The sequence below is a fragment of the Lemur catta genome, chromosome 12 (assembly GCF_020740605.2).
Source record: "Lemur catta isolate mLemCat1 chromosome 12, mLemCat1.pri, whole genome shotgun sequence".
Taxonomy (NCBI): domain Eukaryota; kingdom Metazoa; phylum Chordata; class Mammalia; order Primates; family Lemuridae; genus Lemur; species Lemur catta.
This window is the reverse complement of record NC_059139.1, coordinates 13,549,136-13,563,465: the sequence shown is the minus strand read 5'-3', so window position 1 is coordinate 13,563,465 and position 14,330 is coordinate 13,549,136.

Genomic DNA, 14,330 nt, shown 5'->3' with positions numbered 1-14,330 from the left:
ATACACTGCTGGTGGGACTGCAACTAGTGCAACCTCTGTGGAAAGTAATATGGTGATACCTCAAAGAGCTACCAAGTAGAACTACCATTTGATCCAGCAATCCCATTACTGGGCATCTACCCAAAAGAACAAAAGACATTCTATAAAAAAGACATCTGCACTAGAATGTTTATAGCAATGCAATTCACAATTGCAAAGATGTGGAAACAACCCAAGTGCCCATCAATACATGAGTGGATTAATAAAATGTGGTATATGTATACCATGGAGTTCTACTCACCCACAAAAAACAAAGATGATATAGCACCTCTTATATTATCCTGGATAGAGCTGGATAGAGACGTTGAAGGAAACAATAGGACACTATCACCATGTCTCCCTGTAACCTTAGTATTTCTGCTTCCTTGACTAAATGAATATTTAAATTTTTAGTGGTGTAAATGACCAAAGCAAACCATGATCTATAGCTTTCAGTATAAAATCCTTGCACATTGGACAATCACAACCTAGCCTCCACCTCCCTCTCTTTACGTATATTTCTGTAGTCAAGATCAACAGTGACCAACAGGCAGCTAAATTCAATGGTACTTTTGAGTTTCTACATTACCTGAATTTTCAGCATCCATCAACAATATTGACAACTCCCTCTATCTCAAAACATCCTGTTTCTTTGACAACCTAAATATCAGTTTTTCTCTCTAGATGTGAAAGATGTTTCTCTCTGGATCAATTCTTTCTCTAACTCCAAAGATTAGAAAAGCGTCCAAACATACCATTCTGTCAAAAAGATTTACAAAAAAGTAGTTTATGAATGAATATAAGTAACTATTGGACATCTACATTCAGATAAATAGCAAATATCCTTCTCAAAGTAAGTCCCAAAATATCCACGGATTATCCTTTTTAAACCATGACTTGCCATTGCTAGAATCTCACCCCTTGCTGCCACAATACACTCAATTCCTAATAAAGGAACAAAGGGGCAATTTCTTTTTTTGTTCCTCATGCCCCCATACTTTCCTACTATATTAAATAGTATATATACAATTTATTGTACACTAGTTTTTCAATTTTTATTTTAAGGTATTTCTTTAATTGGTATTACTTAACATGTTTTTAACATTAAAATGATTTGTGTGTTTTAACTGCATATTTTATTTGTAATATCTATGTTATTCAGACTAAAACATTTTGGCTTCTGTTTTGTGTTAGAGGAAGAAACCCTGTCAAGCCAATTCCATAGTGAGTAAACCTAAAGCAAAGCAGATATATGGAGAGTAGTGTTTATAATATGTTCTTTGTTTTGTAACTAATCATCTATACCTCAAATAAATACCTGTTTCAGTATTTACTCAGGGACAACAACTATAATTTTTGAAACTAAAGAATGTTATGTTCACTTAGTAGTTCTTTTAACAATAGCTATCATGTGTCAGATACTCTTGTTAAACACTAGGGACACAGCAGTAAACTAAAGAGATATAGTCTCTATCATCAAAGGCCTTGTTTTCTAGACATGAAAAGCAATAAGATAGATAATGGATGCTGCTGTCCAATTTTCAACAAAAACTCCCATTGGATAACCTTAGCTGTCATGCTAGCCCTTAAACAGACTTGAAATGATGTGGCGCAACAGTGACAGCTCAGATATGGTTCCAATTCACAAATTCATTATGTGATATGGGCCTATTATTGCCACCACAGGGCTTTATATGGAACAACAGAAGTCACTTTGTGCATGATGTCGTCCCAAATAATTAATATGCCCTCTAACCAAAGATTCTTGATCATTCTCCATGAAAAAAATTAGATGTTTTTGGCAGGGTATGCTGCCTACAATGTGCTTTATATTTTTCTTAGTTTATGGCTGACGTCCACATTGCCAGGCTAGATATCTGGCCAAAAGTTTCAAGGGAAAAATTTCCTAATAGGTCTCATGTAGTGAAGCCAAAGTTTTTCACAACTTTGCTGGCATAACAACGCTTTTGCTCCACAAAAACAACCCCATGTAGGAAAACTCGGACTGCTGATGATGTATGAATAGCTTAACTACATTAGACAGTTTTTCTCTTGACCATAGCCCCAAACACCAGTTTGAGACCAAGTACTCATCTCTATTATCTTTATTTAGTCATGAAATTTTATAATTGCAAAGCAATGCATCAGATGATTTTTGAACCAGCATTTTCAGCATATCAGCACCAATATGAAATTTGGTAAATATTTTGGGGTTTTTACAAAAAGTTAACAGTGTCACAAACCATAAGAAAATGTAGTATTTCTTTAATGGAAGGGCTAGAGACTGGTTACATTATTGGTTCAGCTACTCAACAATGGCAAGGCACAATTACATTTCCGTCATTCTTTTGACCCTTTTCTCAAAATATACTGGCCTTAAACCTTCATTTTAGTGTATATAGTAATAAGGAAGGGCAGAGCATAAAGACATGCCCCTGCAAACCTCTACCTTAAAAAGTATTTTTTCAATAGGTAGGAATTTATGCTATATAGATATTAGTTTTCATTCACAGCTTCTGCCTCATAACTCTCATTGCTATTTCCCAAGTGACTAAAACAAAAAGCATATCTTTTGTTAAAATATTTGGGCTTTTGTCTTTGGTTCTTGAAGCAGCTTTGGAACAGCTTCAGAACAATAAAGGTGAGACAATCTTTTGTTATAATGTTGGGGAGCGTTAGGCCTCAGAAGCAGGACTCAGAAAACAGAATCTCAACTTCTCCTGCCCTCCTTTCACCTGCTCCTTTTTCTCCCCAAAGCAGGCCACAGAAACTGAAAATATACTTGAATCTCCCCCCAACCCCACCTTTTTGTCTTAGCACTGACTATATAGAAATCCTCTGACCTACTCTGTCTGATTGTAGGTCATAAGACCCCCATTTCAGAATGGGTCTGGCTCCTTTTGAAGAAAGAAATGTTCCTCAGAGAGGCCAAGAAGAATCTGAACAGACAGGCTTCATTGGGTTTCCCCTCAGTCTATTAGTATTACATCACACCTTTTTCATCCAATCACATTTCCATACAGTTGTGGATCATGCCTATCCAATGAGGTCTCCATAAGAGGCCCAAGACGGGGTATGGAGAGCTTCTGGACAGCTCAACACACGAAGGCTTTCAGGAAGGTGAACAAGAGCTCGTGCACGTGCCAGGAGGGTGGCACACCCCAACTCCACAGGGACAGAAGCGTCTGTGCTCCAGATACTTCCAGACCTATCCCAATGTATCTCTTCATTGGGCTGTTTATCTGCATCCTTTAAAATGTCTTTGATAATAAATCAATATACATAAATGTTTCCCTGAGGTTTTTGAGCCTCTCTAGCAAATTAATCAAACTTAAAGAAGGGACTATGGGAACTCTAACTTGAAGCAGGTCGGTAAGAAGTTCTGGAGGCCCAGACTTGTGACTGGAGTCTGAACGGGGGTGGGTCTTGTGGGACTGAGACTACAACCTGTGGGATCTGACGTTTCTCCAGGTAGTTAGAGTCAGAATTGAATTGGATTAGAAGATGCCCAGCTGATGTCTACTGTAAAATCAATTGTATGGTAGGGAGATATCCCCACACATTTGGTCACAGAAGTTTTCTGTGTTGATAGTTGTGGTATAAGAACAGAAGAAAAACTGTTTTTTCTTTACAGTAGGTGATAAAGGTCCTTCAGCTGATTTCTCCTCATAAGTAGCACTGAATTATAAAAATGCCCTTACATTAAGCACTGATGAAATGGAATGGAGTTATTACTACTGACTTAAACAAATTATGATTCATCCCCTGGGACTTTGGTGGGGCATTAACTTCCCTAAGATCTAGGTATCTATCATATTTCCTGAATAAAATTGAATTCCATTGTCTGGGAAGCAGGGCAAATGAGAATAACCAACATTAAAACTACTTTCTACAAGCATAAAATACAAGATCTACTACAACTTTGGACATTTCTCCTTTAGATTTAGAAAAAGTAAGAGTGATCACAATGAAAACAAAACAACATTAAACTTCAAGAGTACTTAGGATATGCTATAATTAAGAGCATATTTTTTCTATAAAGAGATTTGGAATTAGTATAAATGTCAAAAGTAAAGCAGAAAGCTGTGGACATTTCTAATTCTTAAGATTAGTGAATAACATTTCACAATTCTGCAAAGTTTTGCTTCATAGATTGATAGATTACAAGTAATAAACAGTTGATTTCTACTGACACCTCTACATTTGTGCCTTAGCACAGATAAAATAAGGCAAGGTATTCCTTTTTAAGATACTGTTGTATGTGCATTTTGATCTACTATGGTTTTTGCACTTTACTTTTTCTACTTGTCCAACAGAGGACCATTGGTAATGTTTATAAATATGATTATTAATTAGACTTAAGTTTTTATACTTGTTTATACAAACTATGTAATTTCCCATCAACTCAATGTATAAGAGGTAAGAATGCTAACAATCTCTATCACGTGCTTATTGATGAGTTTCATATGCCTCTCAAACTATTTTCCCTAATATATATTAAATATGATAAGTCCACCTTTGAAGCAATACTAAATAAGAAATTATTCTGTGAAATTTTGACACAATTGCTGGTTTTAAAATAAGTATGTATTCTTTTAATTTGAACATGTATCATTTCCTATGACATAGCCTGCTGCATCTCATATTTTTATGCACAAAATTAAATGGGAAGATTGTTAGAAACTACTCCAGAGATTAAGATTCAGTAGATCCAGAATTAGCTGTGGAATTTTGCTTTTTTCCTGTACTCTAGATTATTCTGATGCGTGCCCTCATGGATTCCTCTAGGGGGTAAAAATGCAGTCAACTTAATTTGAGTTCTTGGTCAAGTCGTTTTTGGCACTTCCTTGGTTTTATTTCATATGTCCTATGGTATTGTAGGAAATGTTTAACAACCAGTTCTGCAGAAAAAGAGAAGTGCTGATTTGAACATTTTCCAATTTCCATAATATGAATACTTTCACAGTGGCTGATTTCAAGCTACAACATTGTCAATTTTCTCTTCTGCCAACTATAGCCAAAATACTTAAAGGAGTAGGGATTCTCAAAGTGTGGTCCCTGCACCAGCAATATGAGTATCACCTGTGAACATGTTAGGACTGCAATCTCCATCCCAAATCCAATCTACTAGAAAGAAAAACAAAAAACAAACAAAATGCTCTGTGGTTGGCAATCTGTGCTTTAAGAAGCAGTGACTGTGCTTTGTGAACCACTTTAGTGGATGATACGTCACACAATAAAAAAAAATCTGGGTTCTGAGCAACACAAATAGGAAAACTGTGAACAGAACAAGGAACACGTGCATTGGATGGTTCTAGAAGGAACAAATTTCTTTTTGTCTTTTTGTTACACAGTGTATCAGTCAGAATTCTTTAGAAAAACAGAACCAATAAGAGGGGTGTGTTTGTGTATTTGTGGTTTATTTTAAGGAACTGGCTCACGCTCACACGACTGTGGGGTTGGCAAGTCCAAAATCAGTAAGGAAGCCCCACAGGCTGGAAACTCAGGAAGCATTTTATAATGCAGTCTTAAGGCTAAATGTTTTCTTCCCTGAGAAGCCTCAGCTGTTGCTCTTAAGACCTTCAACTGACTGGATGAGACCCACCCACATTAATAAGAGTATTGTCCTCTACTTACAGTTAAGTGATTATAGATAATAACCACATCTACAAAATACCTCCTCAGCAACACATAACTTTGCTTTTTAGTAAATAATTGGGTACCACACAGCTTAGCCAGGTAGCCACATAAAATTAACCATCACAACCAACTAGCACTATCTTAACCAACAGAGTCATTTTACTCTTGTTCTCAACAATTTCCATTTCCTACATGATAACCAGAGTGATATGACCTTGAGTTTCTTCCCCCTGCATAAAAATCTTCAGTGGCTTTTCTTACATTAAATAAGTTCTAAATTCAAATGGAATGTCAAGGTTCTGTGTTATCTGGCCTTTGTCTACCTCTCCACCATCATCCCAAGGTATTTCTTCTTTGCTAGCCTCCTTGGAGATACACGTATCAGTTCCTAGAATGTGATAAACTCTTTTCTGCAATAAGATCTTCTTATATATGGTTCCCTTTACTTGTAATGGTTTCCTTAACTCTTTACCTAATTCCCATTCAACTCCTATTTCATCTTAAGTGTTATTGGCTCAGAGCAGTTTCCCTAACTCTCCACTTAATTAGACACTTCATTTTATTTTTATTAAGAATACCTTAATAATACAGTTATATATATATATGTTTATGTGTTTAATGTTTAATTTTACAATTACTCTGAAGGCTGGATGAGAGCAGTAAACACGTCCCCCTTCAAGGCATACATTCATTATCACTTTTACCTCTTTTTTCTTTTTTTTTTTCTTTTTTTTGATGAGACAGAGTCTTACTCTGTTGCCCGGGCTAGAATGAGTGCCATGGCGTCAGCCTAGTTCACAGCAACCTCAAACTCCTGGGCTTGAGCGATCCTCCTGCCTCAGCCTCCCGAGTAGCTGGGACTACAGGCATGTGCCACCATGCCCGGCTAATTTTTTTTTTCTATATATATATGTTTAGTTGGCCAGATCATTTCTTTCTATTTTTAGTAGAGACGGGGTCTCGCTCTTGCTCAGGCTGGTCTCGAACTCCTGACCTCGAGCGATCCACCCACCTCGGCCTCCCAGAGTGCTAGGATTACAGGCGTGAGCCACCGTGCCCGGCCACCTTTAACTCTTATTAACAGGGAGGTATCATCCTTTTTTTTTCTGAGTGAGAGAACTGGCTTGTCTAGCGTTACATTGCACAACCAGCCGAGGTGCTTGCTGAGGGCCAAAGGAACACAGACTAGAAAAGGGAACACAGTAGCGGAAGACGGCAGTTATAAATATCAGCTACAACCATGTGACCAGTTACAGAAACGAGGATTGTGATTGTCATGAGTATTTCTTCCTTCTTTTGTTAAGAATTGTTTGTGTGTGTACATTAAGCAAATACTGTTGCTTTCTTTCATCTGTTATCCCCTTACCCTGTAAAACAAGATGTATTGATTTAAATCATAGTATGTAAGTATTGTTTGTATATTTTCGGTTTTATGCAGGATAGTCATATTATGTTAGGCGGAAGTATGCCTTGGCAATTATCTTTATTAAGAGATTAACAAAGAGATTAATAGTTTAAGGAGATGCATTTGGATGCCAAATTGACAAAAGGTGGACTTGTGGTTGTTAATTTTATGTGTCAATTTGGCTGGACCACAATATCCAGATATTTGGACAAACATTGCTGAGTGTTTCTGTGAGGGTGTTTTTAGATGACATTAACATTTAAAACAGTATACTCAAGTAAAGCAGATTGTCCTCCATCTTGCAGGTGAGCCAGTCAGCTGAAGGCCTGAACAGAACAAAAAAACTGACCTTCCCTGAGCAAGAAAGGCTTTTGCAAGCAGTTGGCCTTCAGAACTCCACTGCAACATCAGCTCTCCTGGGTCTCCAGGGGGCCTGCCCACCCTTCAGGTTGTGGACTTGCAAGCCTCCATTATCGTGAGAAGCAATTACTTAAAATCTTTTTCTTTATATATGCATATCTTATTATCTCTGTTTCTATTGAGCACCCTAATATGGATTTTTTAATGCAGAGTTTGTACAACATCTGAAATTGTACATATGATCAGATGTATAAATAAACATTTGTTAGGAAGAAGGCTCAATGACCCATTCAGATACTCACAGTAGTCTGTGATCTGAATAATGTCTAAGGACCTTGGCTAGATTGCCTCTCTACTTAGCAACTTATTAATTATATTAGTAAACCTTGAAGGCAAGTTGTTAGGTGCTGAACTGATCCAGAAAGTACAATCTCCAATGTATCATTTATTTAACTGAAGCAGCAGCTATGCCCAGGTAGTGCTTTTCTAAGATGAATTTGTAGCATTTCGTCCTTATGATTCTAAAAGAACATGAGACTGGCAAATCCTTCAACCACAGTTCACTCTGATTCCCAATTTCCTGAGAGGAAATGCTTCAGAAATATCAAATATACATACTTACACAGTTCCATTCACTTCTCAAGTATTAAAAGTAATTTTCCTGCATAGGTTGTTTGAAAGCTAGGATTATGAAAATAATCCTTTTCATAAAAGGATTATTGTTCCATAAAAAAAAGAAACATAAATTTTACTGCTGTATAACTAATTTACATATCTAGTACCCAAAGTAACTACAAAAAAGTAACTACAGTATTCAAAAAGCTCAACCTCTATCAATCTGATAGCTGGAAAATGGTTTTCCTGTCAAGTCCACACGGGTCTTTCAGAATATTTCCTTAGGCACTCCCTTAAGTGTGCTGCAGACTAAGCCCGGTGGCTTAGGTTCTTTCAGCCCACTGCATCATACCCCCTCTTGTATTGAACCACTTCATCTCCATCATGTGCTGAAACAAATACTGTAATCTGTGATCTGGTAGAAACAAGTATGTGTGATTTTGCTGTTCCTTGGAGACAATTTAGAGTTGTCAGACAGAAATGCTATTATCCCTTCTCACAATGAGGTTTCTACAAGTTTGCTCTCAAATTGTATTCCTTTAAAGGATTTCCAAATTGCAAGTGTGTTGTTCTTCTTTTCATAGTGGAAACAGTGCATAAATGCAGGCAATAATGGATTCTACTTGTCTATGTAAAGCATAGGTAAAAGAAGTTGCAGGATATTTCACTCTATGTGATAAAAATAAATCATTTGTAAGAAATTAATCTTTTTTTATACACATAATTCAAAAAAAGCACAGCTTTGCAAGTATCTTCATTTCCCTTGTTCATTTTGACAAGGTTATTATTCACCTCCACTAATAATTTCTTTCCCTTTATTTTTCTGTCACAAAGAATCTAGGAAAAAAGTGACTATAATATTAAATTGCTCAGTGTTTTTTTGAATATAGTGTTTCATAAGATCAGTCAAAATAACGTTCATATTTTTTCGAAAGTCAAAAGTCAAAATTTGTATTGAATTAAAAGAATGGAAGAGAAAGAAATCAAGTATGATTACAAAAATGAATCTGATAATATATTGAAAAATTCTGAGCTTTTACACCCATAAATAGACTTTCCTCTTGATCAATATCATTTCAATCAGAAATTGTTCTGTGGGAAAAATTTATTAGTCTTGGTTCAATTCAAAGTGCCTATTATGCATTTCTTCAATGAGTAAATTTTTAGTAAAATATTTATTTAAATGGATTGTAGACCCAATAAATTTATTTCCTTACTGTTCATGACAACAATATGGCATTAAATTTGAAAATGTCTTTCACCTTGTTTTTATTTCTAAATGTTTCCCAAAGATTCAAAATAGGAATCATATTTATCAGAATACATTTTACAATTCTTGTTTGATTAAATGGCAGTTCTTATCAATCATTAAAATTTATCTAGATCACAAGGTGATTATGATATAAATATTGATTATAGGAATCATTCAGATGGCTTTTCTAATAATTTAAGTTTAAATTTCTGAAATGTAGCATTAATAAAAATAAATTTCTATAGGAGCTATCAGTTGTAAAGAAAAATTTTTAATAAGTGGATGTAGTATCTAAATCTAATAAAAAATAAGTATGAATGATAAGCTTTCAATTAAAACAAATTTTTTTCTCTATTGTCTATACCAGCCAATATAGAAAAAAGCTTATATATTTCCTGGTTCAACTGTCAGAATTTCCTTTAAAATGATAATAGTAGTAGTTTTGATAAAATCTATAACAAACTACACTTACATTTCTATTCTCAATTTTTACACCTTTCATGTTTTAATATGACTATATTATAAATAAAAACTTTAATCAGATACCTAAATATCCCCCCTTCTTTTCATACTGGAAACAGTGCATATGTGCAGGCAATAATGGATTCTACTTGTCTATATAAAGTATAAGTAAAAGAAATTGCAGAATATCTCCCATATAAGTATTGCCTCATCAAATTTGAATGTTATTTATACATGGATGCAAATTTTTTAAAAGGCTTTCTATTTCCATTTTTACTCACTTTATCCTTTATTTGGGTAAGTAGCAAATTCAATAAAAGGTGTATTTTCTCATATATAGTAATTTACTTGAATCTATATGTCATCTTTTAACACACAATGTTTCTTTACTTCTTTTGTTGTTGGGTAAAACATATTATTCAGTTTGAGGTATTATAATTCCATATACCCAGGAAATCCCCATGTTCCTAAAAACACATAACATTGCCATGACCCCATATGCTTTCATGCTTCTTTTCAGTTACTAGCCTTAAGATCTATCACCATAGATTCATTTGCCTGTCTTTGAATTTGAATTCCATGTAAATTGTTTTACACAGTGTGTACTCTTTTGTATCTTATTTCTTTTGCTCAATACATTTTAAATGTTGTCAGTAGCTTATCCATAATTTTTTTTTTTCTTTTTTAGAGATAGACTCTCACTCTATTACCCAGGCTGAAGAGCAGTGTCACAATCATATCTCCCTACAGCCTCAAATTCCTGGGCTCAAGCAATCCTCCCACCTCAGCCTCCTGAGCAGCTGGGACTACAGGTGCATACCACCATGCCTGGCTCTATCCATATATTTATTGTTGTTTTTTTCTGAGTAGCATGAGTAGTTTTCCTTCATATTAATATATAGCACAATTTGTTTATCCATTCACTTGTTGATGAGCATTTAATGCAATTTATGGCTATTATGAACTAAGTTATAATCATGTCTGGAGTGTCTTCTGGCAGATAAAGACATTCATCTCTCCTAATATGCACTTCTTTTTGGAGCTTCTGGGCCATAATTACCCAATGCTTAGTTTTAGAAGCTATTGAAAAAGAGTTTTCCAAAATAGTTGTACAAATTTTTACTGTCAGTAGAAACATATGAAAGTTTCTTTTGGTCTGCATCTTTTATAATACCATGATAGGCTGCCAAATAATTTTAGACATTTTGATGGGTGGGTGTATAGCAGAATAACATTGTGGTAGTAATCTGATTATTCCTAATGATTAATGATGTCAAGTTATTTCATTGATTGGACAGTTATATATTCTGTACTTTTTTGTTACATATGCTTCCTAAAATAAACTATTTGTTAGGTTGATTATGTTTTCCTTACTGATTTTTATGAATGGCTTACCTATTTTGTACGAATAAAAAGTTTATTTCAGATATAGATATTGAAAAACCTTCCACCAGCCTGTGGCTTGTCTTATATACTCACATTCTTAATGCTATCTTTTGGTAGACAGGAATTTTTAAATTTAGTGTAACATAATTTATATATTTTTTAATTTTAGTGACTTTTAATAGATTTATTTAAGCATAATTTACATAAAATGAATTTAAACTGTTTTAAATGTACACCTTGTTGAGTCCTGGCCAATTAATAAACTCAATAAAATTTTGTTAATAAAACAAAATAAAATTTTGAATACATGATTTTGTTCATGTAATCAAAATCACACTTAAGATCATTTTTATCACTCCATTAACTTCCCTTATTTTCCACTGCAGTCAACTCACTCTAAATACCAACAGTCCGGGCAAACACTAATCTGCTTTCGATCACTGTAGTTTTACTTTGTTTAGAAATGTATATGCATAGAACCAAAGAGTATATTGCCTTTTTCAGGTTTTCTTCAATTAATATGATGTTTTTGAGATTCATCCATGTTTCTGTGTGTATTAATAGTTTGTTTCTTACTGCAGCTGAGTGGTAATCCATTGTACAAATAGACCACATTTTAATTGCCATTCATGTGTTAAAGGAAATTTGCATTATTTCTGGTTTCAGTCTATATGAATAATGCTACTTAAATACATTCATCAAAGGTCATTTTATGGTCACATAACTTCATTAATTATTGAGATCTTAAGCAAGGATGCTTGATAGTTTCCCTTCAACTCTGATAGTTCAAAGAAAGCCATTATCTTGTAAATCACCCCTAAATTTTCTGGATGACAAGATGCAGCTTTGCAGCTTTCTACGTCATAGAGGGAAATTAGAGGACCCATGTCTTTATATTTTAAATGCATCACCTGATAAAGTATATAGATGAGTCTTGATTTTTGCTATTTGTATTATATTTGGCTCACATTTTTATTTTCATTTCTTCATTTCTTTCCCTATGTTGTTTTTGTTTTGTAACTATTTTAGTGTACCATTTGAATTCCACTGACTTTTTTCATATTATTTATTTGCATTAGTTTCTAGTTATTGATCTAGGGATTAAAATATGCATCTTTATATTATCAGAATCCAACTGAATTTAATGTTGAAGCACATTTGGTAAAACGTAATAACTGCAATAATATATTTCAATTAACATGATCTTTTATGCTATTTATGTAACATATATTTCATCACTGTGTACTATAACAATATAGTGTTACAATTTTTACTTTATGTTATCATATTCTTTATACAATTTAATAAATGTATGTAAAGGATTATATATTTATAATATACAGACTATTTATGTAATACATAACTAAATAATTATGTTATCATATTCTTTATGTTATCATATTCTTTATACAATTTAATAAATGTATGTAAAGGATTATATATTTATAATATACAGACTATTTATGTAATACATAACTAAATAATTATATAAAATAACCCACTCATAAATATGTATGGTACATGTGCATATTATTTATTACATATTTATAATATCAACTGTTATGTAGTCATTTCTTTATATCAAGTTTACCATCTGGTATAACTTCCCTTTGGCCTCAAGCATTTTACCTGTTTTTAAATTTGCAGCTATAGTAACAATACATTTTGAAAATGTCTATATTTCAATTTCTCTTTGGAAGAATAGGTTTACTGAATATAGCAGTGTCCATTGAAAGCACTTTTTGCTTCAGCATTTTGAATACAGGTTTTTCTCTCCGTTGTTTCTGATGAGAATTATGATATTAATCTATTTTTGTTTCTTTCTGTATAAAATGTGTCATTGTTGATTCAGTAATTCCTCTATAAATGCTCGTTTCTCTGCTGATCTGAACTCTATAACCTGCTTCTTCACATTGGTAATGCTGTTCTTTTCCTACTGCCTGAGCTGTGGGTGCTGTATGGGTACTGGGTAGGGAAGGCAGAAAGAGCTACCAACTTGCAGTTCTAACACGATGGAGATGTTTGAAAATGAACATAAGTCAGAAAAGTTCTGACAATTGAATTTCAAATACAAAACCCCAAAGTAGATATATCTGTTGTTCAGATTATTTCCAAGAATACAATAAATGAGAAATGCCCTAATTTTGACTAAGAAAAAATAGAGATGGAGTAGGTAAATAAATCAGACATTTCTAACAAGTCATTTGAATATAACTAAAATAGAACTGATGAGAAATTGAACTGATTTTTCTAAGTTATTTTTTGAAATGTGATATTTTAGAATACATAGAAATGTTATTTGAATTACCTAGTTAATTGGAATGTTAAAAGCAAAATATAATCAAATAATTTAAGAATGACAAATATTAAATGTGTTTTACTCAGAACAGGAACTTCTAGTTTACATGACTGAGGTTATATTGACAGAAAGTTTTATTTGTTTTCATTGGTACTACCTAGTCTTATTTAATTAACTTTTGATAAGGTATTGGTAAGTTACAGTAAATATTTGAAAAATAAAATATCTAATTAGTCTCATGAGATAAATTATTTTAAAATGAATAGTCATGAGTCTCAAATTCAAATGTTCCTTGTAAATTTGTTTATAGTATCTTAAATTATTTGTTACAGTATCTTAAGTAATGCAATACATTTTAGTTATTAATGATTTCTAAACTGTGGGATAATAAGTATCACTGAACTAATGGCTTAGAATGAATACAATAGTAAACTACCAATTATAATGCTGTATAGGTTACATATTCAATTTATACAAATTGAAAACATTATATATTAGATATACTGTTAGGCAGAATAGTAAATAATGTATTTAAGAATTAACTAAGTAAATACAGACACACACACACACACACACACACAGAGCCATACTATGTTGTGCCAAGATCATTAGAAATACCTTACTCTTTGTTCTAACTTCCATAATTAATTGATTCATTTCAAACAAAGGAATTTGGACATTCAAAAATAAAATTTTATAAATATAATTTTTCTCAATTTTTTAAACTCAATGTTAACATACATTGCCATATATTAGTTTTTTTACTGCTGAGGTTTGTTCCTTTAAATGTCTATAGAGGTGAAACCACTTGATCTTGAACAATTCTTCCATGTTTCTGCTTAGTCTATTTAACCTAGAAATTCCTTCAAGGGGAAAGATTGTGCATCCTGTCT